This window comes from Staurois parvus, unplaced genomic scaffold, assembly GCF_062004578.1.
Source record: "Staurois parvus isolate SC_StPar_1 unplaced genomic scaffold, SC_StPar_1.0 ptg000549l, whole genome shotgun sequence".
Taxonomy (NCBI): Eukaryota; Metazoa; Chordata; class Amphibia; order Anura; family Ranidae; genus Staurois; species Staurois parvus.
The window spans coordinates 12,447,099-12,466,632 of NW_028318345.1; positions in this window are offsets into that span (position 1 = coordinate 12,447,099).

Here is a 19,534-nt window from a genome sequence, read left to right on the forward strand (position 1 = left end):
TCCTCAACAATTACATCTCTGCCCCCATTTCTCAGTTTAAATGCATGTCCAAAAGACTCCTAAATTCCATAATAAGAAGCTCAGCGCTCTTGAGTGAGGGATGCAGACCATCTCTTTTGTACAGCTCAATGTACAAAAGAGGCCGCTCCACCTCTGCCACCCCCCTCTGCCTCTCCCTCCACTGGCTCCCGATTGCCCAACGCATCAAATTTAAACTTCTAATCCTGACCTACAAAGCCGTTCATAACACTGCCCCTGACTACCTCACCAACCTGATCCCCAAGTACCACCCTACCCGTACCCTTCGCTCCTCACAGGACCTCCTTCTATCCTGCTCCCTGGTCTCCTCCTCCCATGCACGACTGCAGGACTTCTCCAGGTCCTCCCCTATCCTCTGGAACTCACTGCCCCAATCCATCCGACTGTTGCCTTCCCTCCCCACATTCAGGCGCTCCCTCAAAACCCATCTCTTCAGGGAAGCCTACCCCACCCTCACCTAACGGCCATTCTCCCTCATTCCTCCCTCCACTTCATCCCCCTCAGCCACTTCATTCCCCTCAGCCACTTCCTATTGTTCCACTACCCCCTCCCTCCTAGATTGTAAGCTTGAAAGAGTAGGGCCCTCTTACCCCTCGTACCCTGTCTGTTTTTGTTGTACTGTGCCATGTATTGTCCCCCCTATTGTACAGCGCTGAGCAAACCCTTTGGCGCTATATAAACTCGATGTAATAATAATAATAATAATGTCAGACCACTTGATAGCATCATGACTAACGTAACTAAAACCTTCATCTTTACACCAATTCTTTAACCAAATATTAAATTCTGCTGACGTATTTTCCCTTGTTGTCCATTATGCACAGGTAAGACCTCCGAAAATGTAACAATACACCCTAACTGTTGAAGATTCTGTCTCAAACACTGAAAATACTTCTGTACAGAACACACATCATTCTGGGGCAAATCATTTGTCCCCTGGTGCACTATAACATCAACATTGTACCCTTCTCTAACTTTTTTGACAATTTTTAAACTATGCCTTTTATCTCTCCTAACAGTACCACCAGGTAAACATCTAACTTCCTTTGACACTTCCACATGATTTCCTAAAGAAACACCTCTTACAACTGAATCACCAACAAGAAGATGACTTCTCCTTTTAGGAGCCTTTTCCACAACACTTGACTGGAATGGAACCTCAGATAAAAATAGTTACTTTTGGAAAAGCAATTTTTTCCCAGGTCCTCCTTCCTATGCTCACAATCAGCTACATTTGCAACCTTTCTATCTGCTTATAGCTCAGTAAGAACACTATAGGAATTATGCAGTGTCACACCAAAAGCTACATGTTTATGGTCCACAGGCCTCACTCTTCCTGATTCAACAGTTGTCCACACTGCCCTTCTCCTGTGCAGTCTTTGAGTCAGAGGTGGCTTATTACAGGGCAGCTCAACAGATCAAACATCCTCCAGATCTCGGACTGCAGGGCACTAACCAGTGAATTTAGATAAGCAATGTCATCCCATAGGCTAGAAATCTGCATACAAATGGGACAGCATCCCATTACTTCCAAAAAGCACCACGAAAAACTAATGCCATACAAGTACTGCACTGAACTAAAGCAGTCAATGTAAAAATATTTACTTGAATTTAAACACAAATACTAACCAAAGGTAATTGGCTGTTTCCAAACTCCTGTTGGTTTCAAACTATGCACTTTTGTCCTGCTGCACTTCCAACAAGCAAAGTCTACAGAGCAAACTCTACAGTGTTTATACCCCTCTTAAATACAACACTACTTAGGCACCAATTAGGACAACAGGTCACCTCTCTTACATATGCTAATTGATAACACCCAGTACTCAACAACTCAGCAGTATAAAAACAATTACTCAATTACTTAGTAAACAGTCACCAGTAGCAACACAGACCCAATATCAAGGTTTAAAAAAAGTAAACAATTTAAAAAAGCAACTAGAGATACTGTAAAGAATTTAGAAATAACCTAAACTTACTGTGTTCAGCTACTGCTGTTCAAACTATGCACTTTCGTCCAGCAGCATTTTTGTACTGTTGCACTTCCAACGAGCTAGTCTACAGAGTAGAGTGGAAGTCCCATCACTGGAACAGAAGTAAATACTGAGGACATTAGTTTTGCTTTAAATCATCAATATTTAGCGTCTATATCTTAGGATTCTTGAACAAAAGAAGTGGGTGAATATGCATTGTCATTGATAGGTTTACGTCAAATTTACAAACACCACACTAAACAATGTTTACAATACAATGTGCAGTGTAAGCATGGTGGGTTATATGAAATTACACACAAAAGTATATGTAATGCAATGTACAGTACAAGTATGGCGTTTACCTCTCAGCTTCAGGTCTGGTCGTACTGAGCAGGTGTGTGTCCCAGGATTAAGAGAGAGCACAGCTTGGTAACACTTCATTATATCACCCTCTCCTGTCTGTACAGTGGCTAATATTATGCTCCCTAGTTGGTCATTACACCTATTAAATGTATATTGGGCAAAGCCTGATTGGAGGATTCAAATAAGGCTGATGCCTACAATCCATGTGAGATGTGAAAAGGAAAAACAATGGCCATTTATTTGAAATAGGAATTTTTACAGTAACACCAACTGGGAAGCTAGGATGGTATAATGGTGGACCACACTTAATGGTTTGCATATATTCCCCAAAATCAGAAAATCTCTTACAAGTATTACACAAGCAAAACCTTATATGGTAACATATAATTCATATTAGAAAACAATCAAGTGAATGGTTGTGCTATATAACTCTGGCAGACAACTCAAAATAATCTAAAGTAACCACCCGCGCCAACTAACAAATGATAAAACTATTTTTTTTATAGCAGCTGCCACCTCTTATCCCAAAGGATATACGATTATTATTAATCTCCTAGATTGTAAGCTCCAAGGAGCAGGGCCCTCCTATCCCTCTTGTATTGTCACCCATTATATTGTAAAGCGCTGAGCAAACTGTTGGCGCTATATAAATCCTGTATAATAATAATAATTAATAAGATTTATTAGGAAAACAACTCAATATGCATTTGGTGGTGCAGGATCATAATGGCCCTGAAATATAGATTTTGTAAATGAGTGTTGGCATGTGTTCAAGGTTAGATATGTTATTAAAAGCTCTAAAATTATTATTAATATTACTATTATTTTATAAACTAATCAGCATCCTGTGAAGGCCTGGATAATTCTGCCTATATAGAAAGTGTTCAGCAATGCTGACTAATGTTAAAAAAAGCCAATTCACGCACAAATACAAAGTTGATTCAGGTAGTAACAGCTCATTGTGTAAAGAGGAAAATAGGACAATGCAGCATTCCAAATATGTATTTTCATACTTCTTACAAATAGTTCCTGAGTTATTTTCAATTGCAGTTTGGCACTAAAGTGTTGGATGTTCTTTCCTATCAGTGATTAATGAATATACCAACACGGATGTCCTCAAATGTGTTAAAAGCATTCTGTATCTATTTAATGAAATTGCTTTCAAATTTGTTTTAACAGTAGTACATGAATGATCATTGATTGTTTTAAGTTAAGTGCAAAAATGTTGAAACCTAAAAGCAAAGTCGTAGATAAAAGACAAAAAAAGATTAAAGGCCCTGTTGTGAGACAGCACAAATGATGGATTTCGGTCTGGCTAAAATAATTTTAAATATGGGCCACACTGAAAGTTCCCTCTATCTGCTGAGTCAATACACCACTTTCTATATCAATGGTGATTTAAATGATAAAGTCGCAATGTGCTTATAAATAAAATGTATTGTGTTTGGCATGATGAGTATTGCAAGAAATTACTACTAAGAAGACTGTTAGTTTAAAAAATGTGCTCCATTCTTAGTTATTGCAACAAACATCAATAAGAGGCACTCCAACTCAATAAATGAATAATTGAAGGGACATTCTTGGTGCCTTTTTGCATCCAGAGCTTATGTGCTACAAATTCTTTATTTATGGACTTGAACAAGATTACAGAGAAGAAACATATAATACCTAAATCTTACATAGCAATACAAATTCTTTAAAATAGAATCACCAGTACCAGCCATAAGGAGAGTTTGATAATCATACAAATATCAAGCCATATAATTGAATACTATGAAAGCTCAGTGTTCACTGCCATACCATACTTTACAACGAGTAGCAATAGGAGTTGCATTACTCCATTCAAAGTAATCTTGTCCAGACATCAAAATGTTGCTAATATACAGTGATGGGGGGGGGACAAAGAAAAACCCAACATAAAAGAGGAAAGTTAAAAAGAAGGAAAGGGGAGGGGAAAGGGGAGAAAAAAGATGGGGGGGGGGACAGAAGGGAAGAGAAGAAAAGACGATCACCAGGAAATCCATTTAATCCTTGGAATAAAGAGAATGAACTCCCCACAGAGTTTAATTCAGGCACTATTCCTTCATTCCACTCCAGCCAATATCCTTTTGCCCTCCTCCAAAAACAGAAACATATACCATTGCCGTCAAGTTTTATGAAAGGTTTCTTGCATGTCTTTTTGAGAGCGAGTCAGCTACTCCATTCTCCTGATAGTCTCAACCCGTTGGAGCCACATTTGGATTGAGGGTGGAGATTCAGTCTTCCAGCAATCAGGAATGCAGGCTTTAGCAGAGTTGAAAAGGTGTCTTACAGTTGATTTCTGATTTCTTTTTTTTTAGGGCTCAAGTTATGATGAAGAAGAAAAAAGGCTGGATCTCTGGATAGGGTGAAAACTGTATTGTTGAGCTATAATTTGCATGCCATCCCAAAAAGCTGTGAGCTTCAGACAATTCCAGAAAAAGGAGAATAATGTTCTGTTATCAGTTCCACATCTCCAACAGCATTCTGGAATGAAGGGCAAGTATTTCTGGAATAGGGATGGGGTCCTCCACCACTTCCTATTTATTTTATAATTACATTCTTGGATCTTGTTATAGATTGATGATTTAAACATGAGGAGATATATTTTCTGGAGTTGGTCTGGGAACAGAGTGGTATTGAGATTCCATTCACATGTAGTGATGAGGGAGGGGTGGTCCTCAAGGTTTGTCATGACCAGGGAGAAGTAAATGCATGAAAGAGAGTATTTAAGGAATGGCCAGACTCACAGTCAGGGCCTTGGTGTGTGTTTTTCCATGGGCCCCTGTATCTTGTATCCTGTATTCCTGTTCCTGTTCCTGTCTGACTTGTTGCCGACCCTGCCTGATCCTGACATCTGCTGACTTCTCCTGCTTGATCCCTGGCTTGTGACCCTGACCATTCTCTGCCTGACCCTCTGTACCGTGCTGCCCGTGAGTTACTGAACCCAGCTTGTGACCCCGACCACTCTCCCGCCTGTTCCTGGTACTCCGTTTGCCCGTTTGCTACTACCCAGCCTGCCTGACGATTCTTGCATTGTATGTATTGTTATCTTTGGGTGGTTTGGTTTGGTTTGTTTGCACTGTGTTTATGTTTAGTATTGCACTGCGTTTTGTATTTTTAGTCTTAATAAATTATATTGTTTATACCATATCTGAAGCCTGCGTTTCCCTGTGTCAGTCCACACACCTCTGGTCATACCCGGAGCCCTAACAGTAACACTATCCCCTCCCTCCTAGATTGTAAGCTCGAAAGAGCAGGGCCCTCAATCCCCTCATGTTTTGCATTGTATTGGTATTGTTCTGTCCCCCTTTGTAATGTACAGCGCTGAGCGAACCATTGGCGCTTTATAAATACTGTATAATAATAATAATAATAAGAGAGTGGCTGAGTGTACCTTCCCCAGTACATAACTTTTCAAATTCAGTAAACTTATTGCCAGATTCAGTGGGCAGTGACAGGGAGAGCAGAACATGGTGTAATTGGAATGCCTTCCAGCAAGGAAGGTAAAATCTATCCACAGGGGACATCAAGTGAGACAGGGTAGGCCAGTTTGAATTGACCAGGAAGGTGAAAGTGCTGGCTTCCATGAGCACTTTGAAGGAGGGATCGGAAAGAAACTTAGGATTCCTCAGTATAGTGAGGAGTGGAGATGGATACGGAGCATGTCTAAATTACATAATAGCCTTTTGAGAAACTGATAAGGTTGGGCCAACAAGGGGGTGAGATTTCAAATCCAGTGGAGTTATTGGCTTGTGCCATAAAATGTTGTTTAAGGGGACATTTGTCTTTTACAAACTAAAAAAATCCCAGCGCCAATCAAAGAAAGTATACAATTATGCAGCTGTGCACCAGTGAAAACCACCAATAATAAATAACACAAAAAACAGCGCAAAAATTAAATACATAAAACGAATCACAAATAAATAAATGTCCGTGCAAAAATATATATATAATATTTCAAACATAAGTCCTTATTTTCCCAAAAGGATTTTCAAAACAATGTTCCAAAATGTGCTTCCACCTAATCACCACGTGAAAAAAAATATTGACCGCACTCACCAGATGGAGGTGAGTAATAAGCCTCATAGGATATAAGGGATCCTATAGCCCCTCAGGAGGAACTCAAATCGCCTTCACCCTGCTTAGAGAGAGCAATCGACTCCACTCTACTTCTCCATGGAATCCTCAATAGTGTGCAAGGAAAGAAAGGCTACATAGTGTAATACTGCCACTCAATACCATATAAATCAATAGAATAAGGACACTCACATGTTTCAATAAAATAACAGGCCTTGTTTAATAGCCTCAAAGGCTTCAAAGGAACAAGTTTCCAAATTGTAAATATAGGGATCTCACGCTTTAAGGATCACTGTAGAGGATGACCAGCTTTCCACCTCAAAAATGGCTGCTTTAACCGCAAAAGTCGGCGTGCGTTCCAAATACCGGAAGTGACATAGGCCAAGAAGACGGCAGACCAGAAGTGCGTCAATGCATTTCGCCCCACCCACAGGGCATTTTGAAAAGTGTGGAGTCGATTGCGGTCTCTAAGCAGGGTGAAGGCGATTTGAGTTCCTCCTGAGGGGCTATAGGATCCCTTATATCCTATGAGGCTTATTACTCACCTCCATCTGGTGAGTGCGGTCAATATTATTTTTCACGTGGTGATTAGGTGGAAGCACATTTTGGAACATTGTTTTGAAAATCCTTTTGGGAAAATAAGGACTTATGTTTGAAATATTATATATATATTTTTGCACGGATATTTATTTATTTGACATTTGTCTTTTGCCCAAGACAAAGTTAGCAAAGAATTTGGAGGTAGAATAAAAAAAGAAGTTAGGGATATGAATAGGTAAGGAGGTTGAGTACAAATAAAAATTTTAAGTGTTACTAAACCCAGGACCCTGCATTCACTCTATCTGATCTCCCACAGTACACAAAACATGGAAGTGCAATTATTTTAGTAAATATAAACTGCTAAATACCTTATCTCATCAGCAATCAGTCTTGTGACTTCTATCAGTGTCCAGCCAGTGTCCACGAAAACCAATTAATTTACATGTATTGGGGTTTTTTTTAGCAAAGACATACAGTGGGCCAAAAAAGTATTTAGTAAGCCACCAATTGTGCAAGTTCTCCCACTTAAAAAGATGAGAGAGGCCTGTAATTGGCATCACAGGCAGACCTCAACTATGAGAGACAAAATGAGAAAAAAAATCCAGACAATCACATTGGCTGATTTGGAAAGAATTTATTTGCAAATTATGGTGGAAAATAAGTATTTGGTCACCTACAAACAAGCAAGATTTCTGGCTCTCACAGACCTCTACTGTCTTCTTTAAGAGGCTCCTCTGTCCTGTACTCATTACCTGTATCAATGGCACCTGTTTGAACTTGTTATCAGTATAAAAGACACCTGTCCACAACCTCAAACAGTCACACTCCGAACTCCACTATGGTGAAGACCGAAGAGCTGTCGAAGGACACCAGAAACAAAATTGTAGACCTGCACCAGGCTGGGAAGACTGAATCTGCAATAGGCAAGCAGCTTGGTGTGAACAAATCAACTGTGGGAGCAATAATTAGAAAATGGAAGACATATAAGACCACTGATATTCTCCCTCGATCTGGGGCTCCACGCAAGATCTCACCCCGTGGGGTCAAAATTATCACAAAAACGGTGAGCAAAAATCCCAGGACCACATGGGGGAGGGACCTAGTGAATAATCTGCAGAGAGCTGGGACCAACGTAACAAAGGCTATCATCAGTAACACACTACGCCGCCAGGGACTCAGATCCTGCAGTGCCAGACGTGTCCCCCTGCTTAAGCCAGTGCAGTGCCCGTCTGAAGTTTGCTAGAGAGCATTTGGATGATCCAGAACAGGATTGGGAGAATGTCATATGGTCAGATGAAACCAAAATAGAACTGTTTGGTAGAAACACAACTCGTCGTGTTTGGAGGAGACAGAATGCTGAGTTGCATCCAAAGAACACCATACCTACTGTGAAGCATGGGGGTGGTAACATCATGCTTTGGGGCTGTTTCTCCGCAAAGGGACCAGGACAGAATGAATGGGGCCATGTATCGTGAGATTTTGAGTGCAAACCTCCTTCCATCAGCAAGGGCATTGAAGATTAAACGTGGCTGGGTCTTCCAACATGACAATGATCCCAAACATACCGCCCGGGCAACGAAGGAGTGGCTTCGTAAGAAGCATTTCAAGGTCCTGGAGTGGCCTAGCCAGTCTCCAGATCTCAACCCCATAGAAAACCTTTGGAGGGAGTTGAAAGTCAGTGTTGCCCAGTGACAGCCCCAAAACATCACTGCTCTAGAGGAGATCTGCATGGAGGAATGGGCCAACATACCAGCAACAGTGTGTGCCAACCTTGTGAAGACTTACAGGAAACGTTTGACCTCTGTCATTGCCAACAAAGGATATATAACAAAGTATTGAGATGAACTTTTGATATTGACCAAATACTTATTTTCCACCATAATTTGCAAATAAATTCTTTCCAAATCAGCCAATGTGATTGTCTGGATTTTTTTTCTCATTTTGTCTCTCATAGTTGAGGTCTACCTATGATGCCAATTACAGGCCTCATCTTTTTAAGTGGGAGAACTTGCAAAAATGGTGGCTGACTAAATACTTTTTTGCCCCACTGTATAGCAGAATACATTTTGGCCTAAATTTATGAAGAAATTAGATTTTTTTAATTTTTTACTGGATATGTTTTATAGCAAAAAAGTCAAAAATATTGCTGTTTTTCAAAATTTGTTGGTCTTTTTTTGTTTATTGCTCAAAAACTAAAAACTGCAAAGATGATCAATTACCACTAAAAGAAAGCTCTATTTATGGAAAAAGAAAGACTTAAATTTAATTTGGTTGCAGCTCTGCATGACCTTGCAATTTTCAGTTAAAGTAACGCAGCGCCATATTGCAAAAAATGGCCTGGTCAGGAAGGGGGGTAAATCCTCTGGAAGGCAAGTGGTTAAGTAAGGTTTGGTCAGTTCTTAATAGCATGGGGAAGTTAAATTTATACACTGTATCATAGTGCTCAGGTATTTAAGGAGAGGGCCCATGCAAATTTAAAGTTGGATTGTAGTCTAGATTGGAAGCAGGGGGGCTACTACCCCCATTTTGAATTGATTTTCAAATTCAATAATTCACCATAGTTCTGAAATTCTTGGAGTGGGCAGGGCAGGGAGATGTCAGAAATCGTCAGAGGTAAAAGCATATCATCTGCATACATGACAATTTTGTATACCCTATCACAGTGATGGCGAACCTATGGCACGCGTGCCAGAGCTGGCACGCAGAGCCATCTCAGTGAGCACGCCAGGAAGAAGAGGAAGATTAGCGCACACGGACCACGCACACTGACTGGCCATCCAGATCTCGTCCACACTGGACCCCCATCAAACTACATCTCCCACAGGGATCTGGGGCCAGGGTGGGTGTGGACGAGAGGAAACGGCTCCTATGCGGATCTGGCACCAGGGGTGATGTAGCCGGGGATGGGCATGGAAGAGAGGAAGAGGCTCCCACACTGCTCCGGGGCCAGGGGCGATGTGTTCAGCGTGGATGGGAATGAGCTGCTGGGTTGGAAGCCACACCGACACTGCCAGAGGTGAGATTAACTGCTTGCTGTGTCATCCATCAGTGCCGAGAAGTGTCACCCATCAGTGCCCAGCAGTGTCGCCTGTCAGTGCTGCCCAGCAGTGCCACCTGTCACTGCTGCCCAGCAGTGCGCCCTGTCAGTGCCCAGCAGTGTCGCCCATCAGTGCTGCCCATCAGTGCCACCCATCAATGATGCCCAGCAGTGCCGCCGATCAGTGCTGTCTGTCAGTTCCTCCAGTTGGTGCAATCAGTGAGTGCCGCTTATCAGTGCCCATCATTGCTGCATATCAGTGCATCATCAGTGCCTCCTCATCAATGCCCACCAGTGCCGCCTCATCAGTGCTACCTATCTGTGCAGCCTCATCAATGCCCATCAGTGCTGCCTATTAGTGCAGCCCCACCAATGCACATCAAAGAAGAAATATTACCTGTTTGCAAAATTTTATAATAGAAGCAAAGAAAACCTTTTATATTTTTAATTTTTTGCTCTTTTTTCATTTATAGTGCAAAAAATAAAACACCCAGTGGTGACTAAATACCACTAAAAAAAGCTCTATTTGTGTGAAAAAATGAGTGTTGCAACAGCACTGAAAGCTGAAAATTGGTCTGGGCAGGAAGGGGGTAGAAGTGCCCGGTAGGCAGGTGGTTAATTGCAGTGTTGGCACTTTGAAATAAAAAAGTTGGTTTTGTGTTGCATTTTTGGCCACTCGGGCTCAAGAAGGTTCGCCATCACTGCCCTATCACATATTTGGATGCCCTTGATATTGGAGTTATTTCTAATAGTGCATAAAAAGGGCTCCAGAGATTATACAAAGAGTACTGGAGAGTAGGGCAGCCATCAGACATTTTGGGGCCCCTTACACAGCTTTATGCCTGGGCCCCCCAGGCCTGACCACCAACATTCCCCAGGGCCCACCCACTTGAAATCCCACCAAGTCCTTCAGTGCAACCACTTTTATTTTAGCACTCTTACAACTTAATATTAAGTTGTAAATTAACTTCATAATTAGTATTCTGAGTCATCAGTGCTTTCAAGAATTAACAGTAAGGAATTATATTTTGGCCAAAAAATATGAAGCCTGCCACCACGACAAAGTAGACTCTTTTGAGCAGGATCCTACATTAACACTAACTGCACTACCTTTCAATGCCATCCCCCCCCCCCCCAATCTATCCTCCCCTAGCAGATAAGAAAGCAAAATAACTCCAAAACAAAAAAACAAAGAGCCCTTAGAATTTAATCTCCCCTGTATATTCATCATAGAGACATCCCAATCCAGCACAAAAGACATCCCCATATAGCAAAGAGTACATGTATTTAGCAAAGAGACATCCCAATCCAGCAAAGAGACATCCCCATATATTCAGAAAATAGACATCCCAATTCAGCAAAGACACAGCCCAATCCAGCTGTGAGGGATTGGATCCCAATCACTCACATACTTCTGTGGACTCTTAAATGTGTATAAGAGTATAATTCACTTTTAAAAGTATCCTGGTTTTGCTGGGGCTGGTAGTCCTCCTTAGTGGTTGTATCCTGTCTTGGTAGTGATGTACCTCCAATCAGTATCGGTCAAAGTGATACAGGCTCTCATGCATGTAGAACGCAACTGAGGGGGTCCCACAAAGCGAAATTCTGTTTATTGATAAAACAAACAATATTGGTTGCACTCACATTAAAATGAACTGTTCTGAGCAAAATTGCCAGACTGGAAGTGACACACAGATATGCGCTCCACCGGTCAGATATGATGTCACCAAAGGCTTCCACCTGACGTGTTTTGCCTGAAGATGCTCAGTGAACATAAAAGTGAAGCAGTTACATATTCTTTTTAAAATGTATGCTTCCATTGAATTGTATCCTGCACATTTCTATATCAAACCTGCATATTGCTATCTATTTTTCATATATGGAAAGGTACTGTAAACATCATTATTAGTGACTGTCTAGCACTGGTAGATGTATTGTGTTGACCATGCTTCAGTAGTGATGGCCTTGATGTTCGAGTCGAACGTAAGCTCAACTTGAACATCTGACGTTCGTGCGGTCATCTGGCTGTTCGCCTGCCGTGCCCCACGATGCACTGTGCTTTCACAGTGCATTGTGATTGGTCAAAGTAATGCACCTGACCATAGCTCAGGTGCAATGCTTTGGCCAATCACAACATATTTGGGCAAAGCTAGTGGTCACATCATTGCTAACTCCGTCCAATTGTTTACATCTGACCCGAAAATGTCTGATTGTGGCAAGTGCTGGGCGGGTGCGGACAGGTTGGCAGGCATTGTTTTTTTTTTTTTTTCTGGTAAATCGGCATTGTCATGACAGCGCTGGATACCATGATTGACAATGGACTACAATGATGGAAAATATTTTTTGGCTTTTTAATAAAGGACTTGTCAAAAACTGTTTTTTGTTCACATTTTACACTTTTTTGGTGAACGAGTTGGGGTACCCCATACTCATTCACAAGTCTTCCAAATTCTGATAAGTCACTCCCTTACAGACCCCCACAACCACAGCCCAGGTTTGTGGGGAAGAGGCCTCTGTGTCCAGAGGGTGTCCCAATGCAGAGGTCACATGGTCTGGTAAGCCTTAGGGAGGGGGGCACTCGCCCTTCCCCCCTCTTTCCTGGCCTGCCAGGCCTGTGCTTGGATCAAGGATCTGGTTGGAAGTTAGGGGGAACCCATGTTTTTTCCCCCCATTTTGGGGCGTGAGGTTCCCCTTAAAAGTCCTACCAGTATTTTTACTGTGGGGTAAAGGGTCTGGTATGAATTAGGGGGGGAAAAGCCCACACACTTTTTTTTTTTTTTAATAACAATGTAATTTACAAAAAAAAAAATGTCAGTCCTGCAGGTTGTTAAAGGGGACCCCCCCCCCCCCAGGCATGATATTTAAAGGAAATTTTTTTTTTTTTACTTTAAACAATGAAAAATGACTGCCCCTTTAAAAACAGTACTTTTTGAAAAAATTTTTTCACTGATTCATGTTCCTCAGGGCAGTACCTGAGTCCCCATACCCCTTTTATGGCCAATAACTTGCATATAAGCCTTCAATATAGCAACTTTTGAATTTACAAGTTAGAGTTACATAGACTTGTATTAAGTTCAGAGTTTGCGGTCGAACTTTCATTAGGTTTGAATATTCGACCATGAGCCGAACAGGGTGTGTTCGGCCCATCACTATAGTTTGGTGATATTAACTACCCTACTACTACTGATTGTTGTAGAAAAATGGCTGCTAAGAGGCTATTCTGACAGGGAATGTAAATACAACCTCTTTTTACAGTGTTTACATTGGTGCGTGTGGCCAGGCGCATACAAATCCCTTGCCCTTGCTTTCATTAGACAACGGGGAGCATAGGCAAGACTCACAGAGCTGATGAGAGCAGCTCTGTGACTTGTGATCACTGTGTTGGCCAATTATAAATGTAACTTTAAAACTGTTTACATTAGAAAGCCCACTCCTTCCTCCTACAACAGAGGTAGGGGAAGGAAGAGGATTTAAAGAGTGAAATCATTCATTAAATCCTTCAGGCTGCAGCAGAGGTAAGCTGTGAATCAAGGTGGGGAGTTTAATGGAGAGTTTAAATTGCCCCCAATCACCAATGTTGTGAAGTTTTTGGGGGATATATAAAGTACCAGAGACCACCAATGATGAGGAGTTTTAAAATGCCACTAACCTCCAATGATAGTGGGATTGTTTTTGAACATTTTAAAGTGCCACTTACCACAAATGATTGTAGGATTGTTTGGGGGGGGGGGGTAGCAATTTCAGTGCAATTCAGTTTTATCCTCCAGGGCACATTTTTCCATTAATAACAAAAGACTTGCACTTGGCTTCAATGGGCAATTTTTAAGTGCACCTTAACTGCCTCAATACAGGCATTTCTTTGTTTCTAAAAATTATGGCAAGAAATGAGATCCTCTTGGGGTGTTCGATTCTCTAAACTTGGTCAATTTGGGGGTGTTTGTTATTTTGCATTTCAAGTTTTTCATAACAGAAAAAGGGAAAGCTTTTTTTTATATTTTTACAAAAAGTCATCTTTTTCCTTTAGTATAGTAAAAAATAAAAAAACAAAAAACTAATGGCTATTAACCACTTCATTACTGGACACTTTTACCCCCATCTGCCCAGGCCTAGTATTTTCAGATTTCACATATGTCACACTAAATGACATTTACTCAGTCATGCAACAGTGTACAAAAATTTGAATTTTGATAATTTTTAGACAGTTAAAACTTTCTTTTGGTGGATGTTTTTTTTATAATTTTTTCATAAATTTAGGCCAAAATCTATTTTGCTACATTTATTTGGTAAAAATAACCCACTTGTACACTTCAATGAACATTTTTAATCAGAGTATAGCATCAAGCCAATTAAACCCCTGGGGTATTGTTCTGGTCAGTCAAGTAGCAGAGAGGATTTTTAACCACTTGCCCCCAAGAGGATTTACTTCCTGACCAGGCCATTTTTTTGTGATACGGCACTGCGTTACTTTAACTGACAAAAAAAAAAACTATATTTGTGACTTTTTGCTATTAAATATGTTCAGTAAAAAGAAAATAAAAAAAATTAAATTTTGTCATAAACTTAGGCCAAAAATTTATTCTGCTACATGTCTTTGCTAAAAAAAAATCCCAATACACGTAAATTAATTGGTTTACGTGAAAGTTATAGCATTTACCAATGGCGGTATATATACTGGAATTTTTACAAGTAGTGGCAGCGATCAGCGACTTATAGCGGGACTGCGGTGGGCATTCTAACACTGGGGGGGAACTGACTTGGTGTCACTGACATCCCCAGTGACACCAATACATTGATCAGTGTTAATAAAAAGCACTGACACTGTACTAAGGGCACTGGGTAGAAAGGGGTTAACATGTGGGGCGATCAAAGGATTAACTTTGTGCTGTGTGATGTTTTACTATGAGGCTGCATGCTGCGTTTCACTGTAAGCACACTGCATTGCATGGGTCTGCTATGCAGAGCTGATAGGGGAGAGATCTGTGTTGTTCACATACTGGTATCTCCAGCATCGGAAATCCTCGGAGATCGCCGGGTGCCAGTGGGGAGTCACCGGCCAGGACCCGTTGATTGATAGCCAAGGCCTCAAATGGCGTCGCGGGTAAGGTGAGCGTGCGGCATTGTCATTTATGATGAAACGTGTAGGGTGGAGCTACGTCTGACGTCATCACACCACGTACCACAGCCATTCTGTTGGTTGGAAACGATAAGCAAACCCATATGCTTTTATTACTGTTGGTTTGTAATTGTATTTCTTCTATTAAACATTGCTTTTTCCTAATATTTTGCCATGAGGAATCTTTGTTTCTCTTTTACATGCACCCTAACATCCTGAGTTGTTCTAATGAAGTATAATCTTTTCGTTATTGACTGAGGAGTTATCCTTTGGTGGAGAAGCCCTATGGTTTCATATTTTCTCTTTTATGTTTGCAAAACCACTATTTTGAAGTACAACCTTTGTGGTGCGAGCTGTGGAGGAGCCTTCAGGTGGAGAAGTTTTTTAGTCCTACTCTTCCATGTGATCGATCATGAACGCTGAGTAAGACCGCATGACCTGTGGTCTTGCCCCCTGGTAAGAGGCTGTGTATGGTGTTGGTGGAGGATCTTTTCTCGTTGTGACAACTCATCACCCTTTTCCCAACATGATATACAGTGGGGCAAAAAAGTATTTAGTCAGCCACCAATTGTGCAAGTTCTCCCACTTCAAAAGATGAGAGAGGCCTGTAATTGGCATCATAGGTAGACCTCAACTATGAGAGACAAAATGAGAAAAAAAATCCAGACAATCACATTGGCCGATTTGGAAAGAATTTATTTGCAAATTATGGTGGAAAATAAGTATTTGGTCAATATCAAAAGTTCATCTCAATACTTTGTTATATATCCTTTGTTGGCAATGACAGAGGTCAAACATTTCCTGTAAGTCTTCACAAGGTTGGCACACACTGTTGCTGGTATGTTGGCCCATTCCTCCATGCAGATCTGCTCTAGAGCAGTGATGGGGCTGTCGCTGGGCAACACGGACTTTCAACTCCCTCCAAAGGTTTTCTATGGGGTTGAGATCTGGAGACTGGCTTGGCCACTCCAGACCAGAGTCATCTTGACAGGCCAAGAGGAAAAGGTCTGTACACATTCATGATCCAGCTGCTGGGGTTCAAATGGTATAGTAGAGATTAGAAGACTGTTATGGCAGCCCTGAAGATATTGAGAAAGTTCTGTTGAAGAAACTGGTAGGCTTCCCTAAGATCTCTAACAAAGACAACCTAATGTTAAGAGAACTTGGTGACACGTTGTTTGAGGTTAATGCAACCAAGACCGAAGGCCATTTACCAGGATTGGTATACCTTGACACAGCACGTGGGATTAAACCAATAGTTGAAAAGCTCCCAACAGTTTGCAAGATAAGTGAATTTCTCAAGGCTCTAAGTACAAGCAAAGAGTAGAAATAACCCATGTTTCATATTCTCAATGTGCAGTAACCAGATGTCAGCAAACACAGAGAAGATAGGAGCAAAGAATAGCAAAAAAGCATCAGTGTCAGCCACTGATACAGCTTTACATCTCAACAACTCTGAAAAGAAGTCTATGGACCCAGACAGTTCATGCTCAGCTCATAAAAACCAAACTCACTGTTAAAGTGTTGTGGGTTCAGAACCAAGAACATTGATAAACTTAAAGCTTACATGAAGGAAAAAGCTACCTGCTTCAGATGTTGTGCATCCACCAAACACATTGCTAAAGACTGCAAGGTCAACATAAAATGCAGAGAGTGCAGCAGCGACCGGCATATCTTGGCACTGCATCCAGGTCCAGCCACCTGGGCAAGAGAGACTCCAGTAACCAACAAAGAGCAAGGCGGTGAGAAGGATGAACCTACCTCATCAACTGTTGTATCCAAGCGTATGGAGGTATGTGCAGGAGGGATGAGGCCCAGATCATGTTCTAAGATTTGTTTATTGACTGTATATCCCTCCTGGTGAAACATTTTCTTGCACACTAGAAGTCCAAATGATGAAAGACCTGCTATGTTCTTTGAAGATCATATATTCCTTGATGTAGTTGAAAGGGAGATGTTTGTAGATGAAGCAAACCACTGGATAGCACCCTTACCATTTTGCTCACCACACCCCAGACTACCAAAAAACAGGGAGCAAGCACAGAAGAGACTCTTTGTTCTACAGCACTCCTTTGCAAGAAAATCTGAAATTAAAGGACATTTTGTTAACTTTATGCAAAATATATTTTACCATGACCAAGCAGAACCTACCCCACCACTGAAACCGGGTTAAGAGAGCTGGTACCTATCAATCTTTGGTGTCTATCACCCTAAAAAAAGGGCAGATCAGAGTCTTCTGACTAATTAAAGAGCCGCCTCTGCTTTTCTGCCTGGGGGCAGTGCCAGCCCCCTTGAAATATGCCGCCCAAGCAAATGCCTTGTTTGCCTCATGGCAGATAAGCCCCTGACTACACTGACAGCAAAATTGTATTAGGCTTTATTCACCATACCTCCAGAAGATTTTTTGTGTATGTCTCAAACAGGGTAATCTGCATTAGAAAATCCACTGAGCCAGGTCAGTGGCATTATGTTACCACTAGTCAGAACAGAGCAGATCATAGTACCAGCCTAGTTCAAGCAGCTCACCTGAAACAAGGTATTTGACCGCATTGAACCAAATTCTGGCAGTGAGATCAGGCCTGAAGTGACAGCCTTGGCAACTAAAGTGCATGAACTTTGGTTAGGCTCACACAGATTTCTCAGATTCTCAAGTTGAGAGTCTTTGATGAGAGGTAAGTAACAGGTATTTACATGAATAAATCCTTTTCCAGCAGCATTTAAAAAAATATATGTAAAGGCTGGCATTGTTGCAAAAAGTTATGCCGTCCATCAGATTACTTGCAAGCAGAAATGGTTATTGTCAAATGTGTCCAACAAGAGATGTTTGTAGAAGAGATAAAGTCTCTATTGAAGCAAGAATATTTGTTATCCCTCCAAACAAGAAGAAAGTGGAGAGAGAACAAACTTCAAGTAAGAGACCTTGTTTTGTTGAAAGACCCTCAAGCAAAACGCATTGTATGGCCAGTGGGTCTCATGCTGAAAGTCATTCCCAGTAGTGATGGTAAAGTTCGCAATGTAGAGGTTAAAACCATAAATCAGGTGACTGCTAAAGTATACCTCCAACCTGTCTCAGATTTAGCAGTCCTTTTCCACAATAAAGAGTCACCTAGTTAAACATTACAATAAGTCAAAGATATATTGTAGTGGCATATATATACCAACTGGGGAGTGTTCTGTATATCATCATTGTGTTGAGTAGGGAGCCATCTATTGGGCATTCACTGTAATTGCACCCTTATCAATAAAGAACAGGAAGTGGCTCATGTTTGTTAAGAATAAAGATATTCCATAAAGTACTGCAGCCATTTCAGCTCCTAGAAGAACGCCAGTGAAGGTCTCCTCCATTCTCTCCTTGATGCACATATGCCTATTTACTGAACTATTCGCAGTAAATCCAGTTTTGTAATAAAACACAATGCTGCTTCTGTCAGTTTTGTTAGCCAGCTGTCAGCTGACTGTTAGTAGGACAGCACATCACCCCTATTTGGAAAGTAGGCACCCCAGGGTATTTAGTAAGGGGCATGGTGAGTTTTCTGAAGTTGTAATTATTGGTCACAATATTTTGGAAAAAGAAGAAATTAAATAATTTTTTTCACAGTTTTTTTTACATACTGTCACCAGGGCAGTACAGTGTCATCATATGACTGGTGCAGTGGTGATCAGGTATACTGAGTGGTGACAAAATGAAAAACAAAATTAAATTTTTTATCATTTTTTTTTACAACCTTTTTTTTCTACAGTTTTGTTTTGTTTTTGTTTTTTACCATAATGCCACTGTACTACTCTGGAGAGGTGATCAGGGTTTTTTTTTAACACTATGATTGTTTATAATAGTGATGATCAGTTGTAAGCAGTGATTTTTATAAATGGCATCCATTCACTTTGCTTTGTGTACAGTTGTGATAGCTGTGATTGGTCACAGCAATCATATGGTACCAGGGCCAGCCCACTACAACAAGTTGTCATCCACTGTGTTTAGTGGACACAGCAGATGACATATCACAACACTGAATAGCTCCTAGGGCACACACGAGGCGCATGATTGGGAGGATGTCATATGATGTCCACCAGAAAGAGCAGTGCTCCCACTTGGCCATCTTTATAATCTAGGGCAGGTGGGAGATGGTTAAATACCACCAAAATAAAATATCTGTGTAAAAAATGATATAATTTTCTTTGGGTTCAGTGTTGCATGACAGAGTAATTGTCAGTCATTCTATTGGCAATGAAACCTGAAAAATGAATTGGAAAGGAAAGTGTGTTATATGTTGGTATTGAGGTAGTTAAATATAAATTATTTTCTGTTCACTTCATAGGAAAAATATTTTGCACAGTAATAACTAGAACAGGATATACATACATTTTTCACCTTTG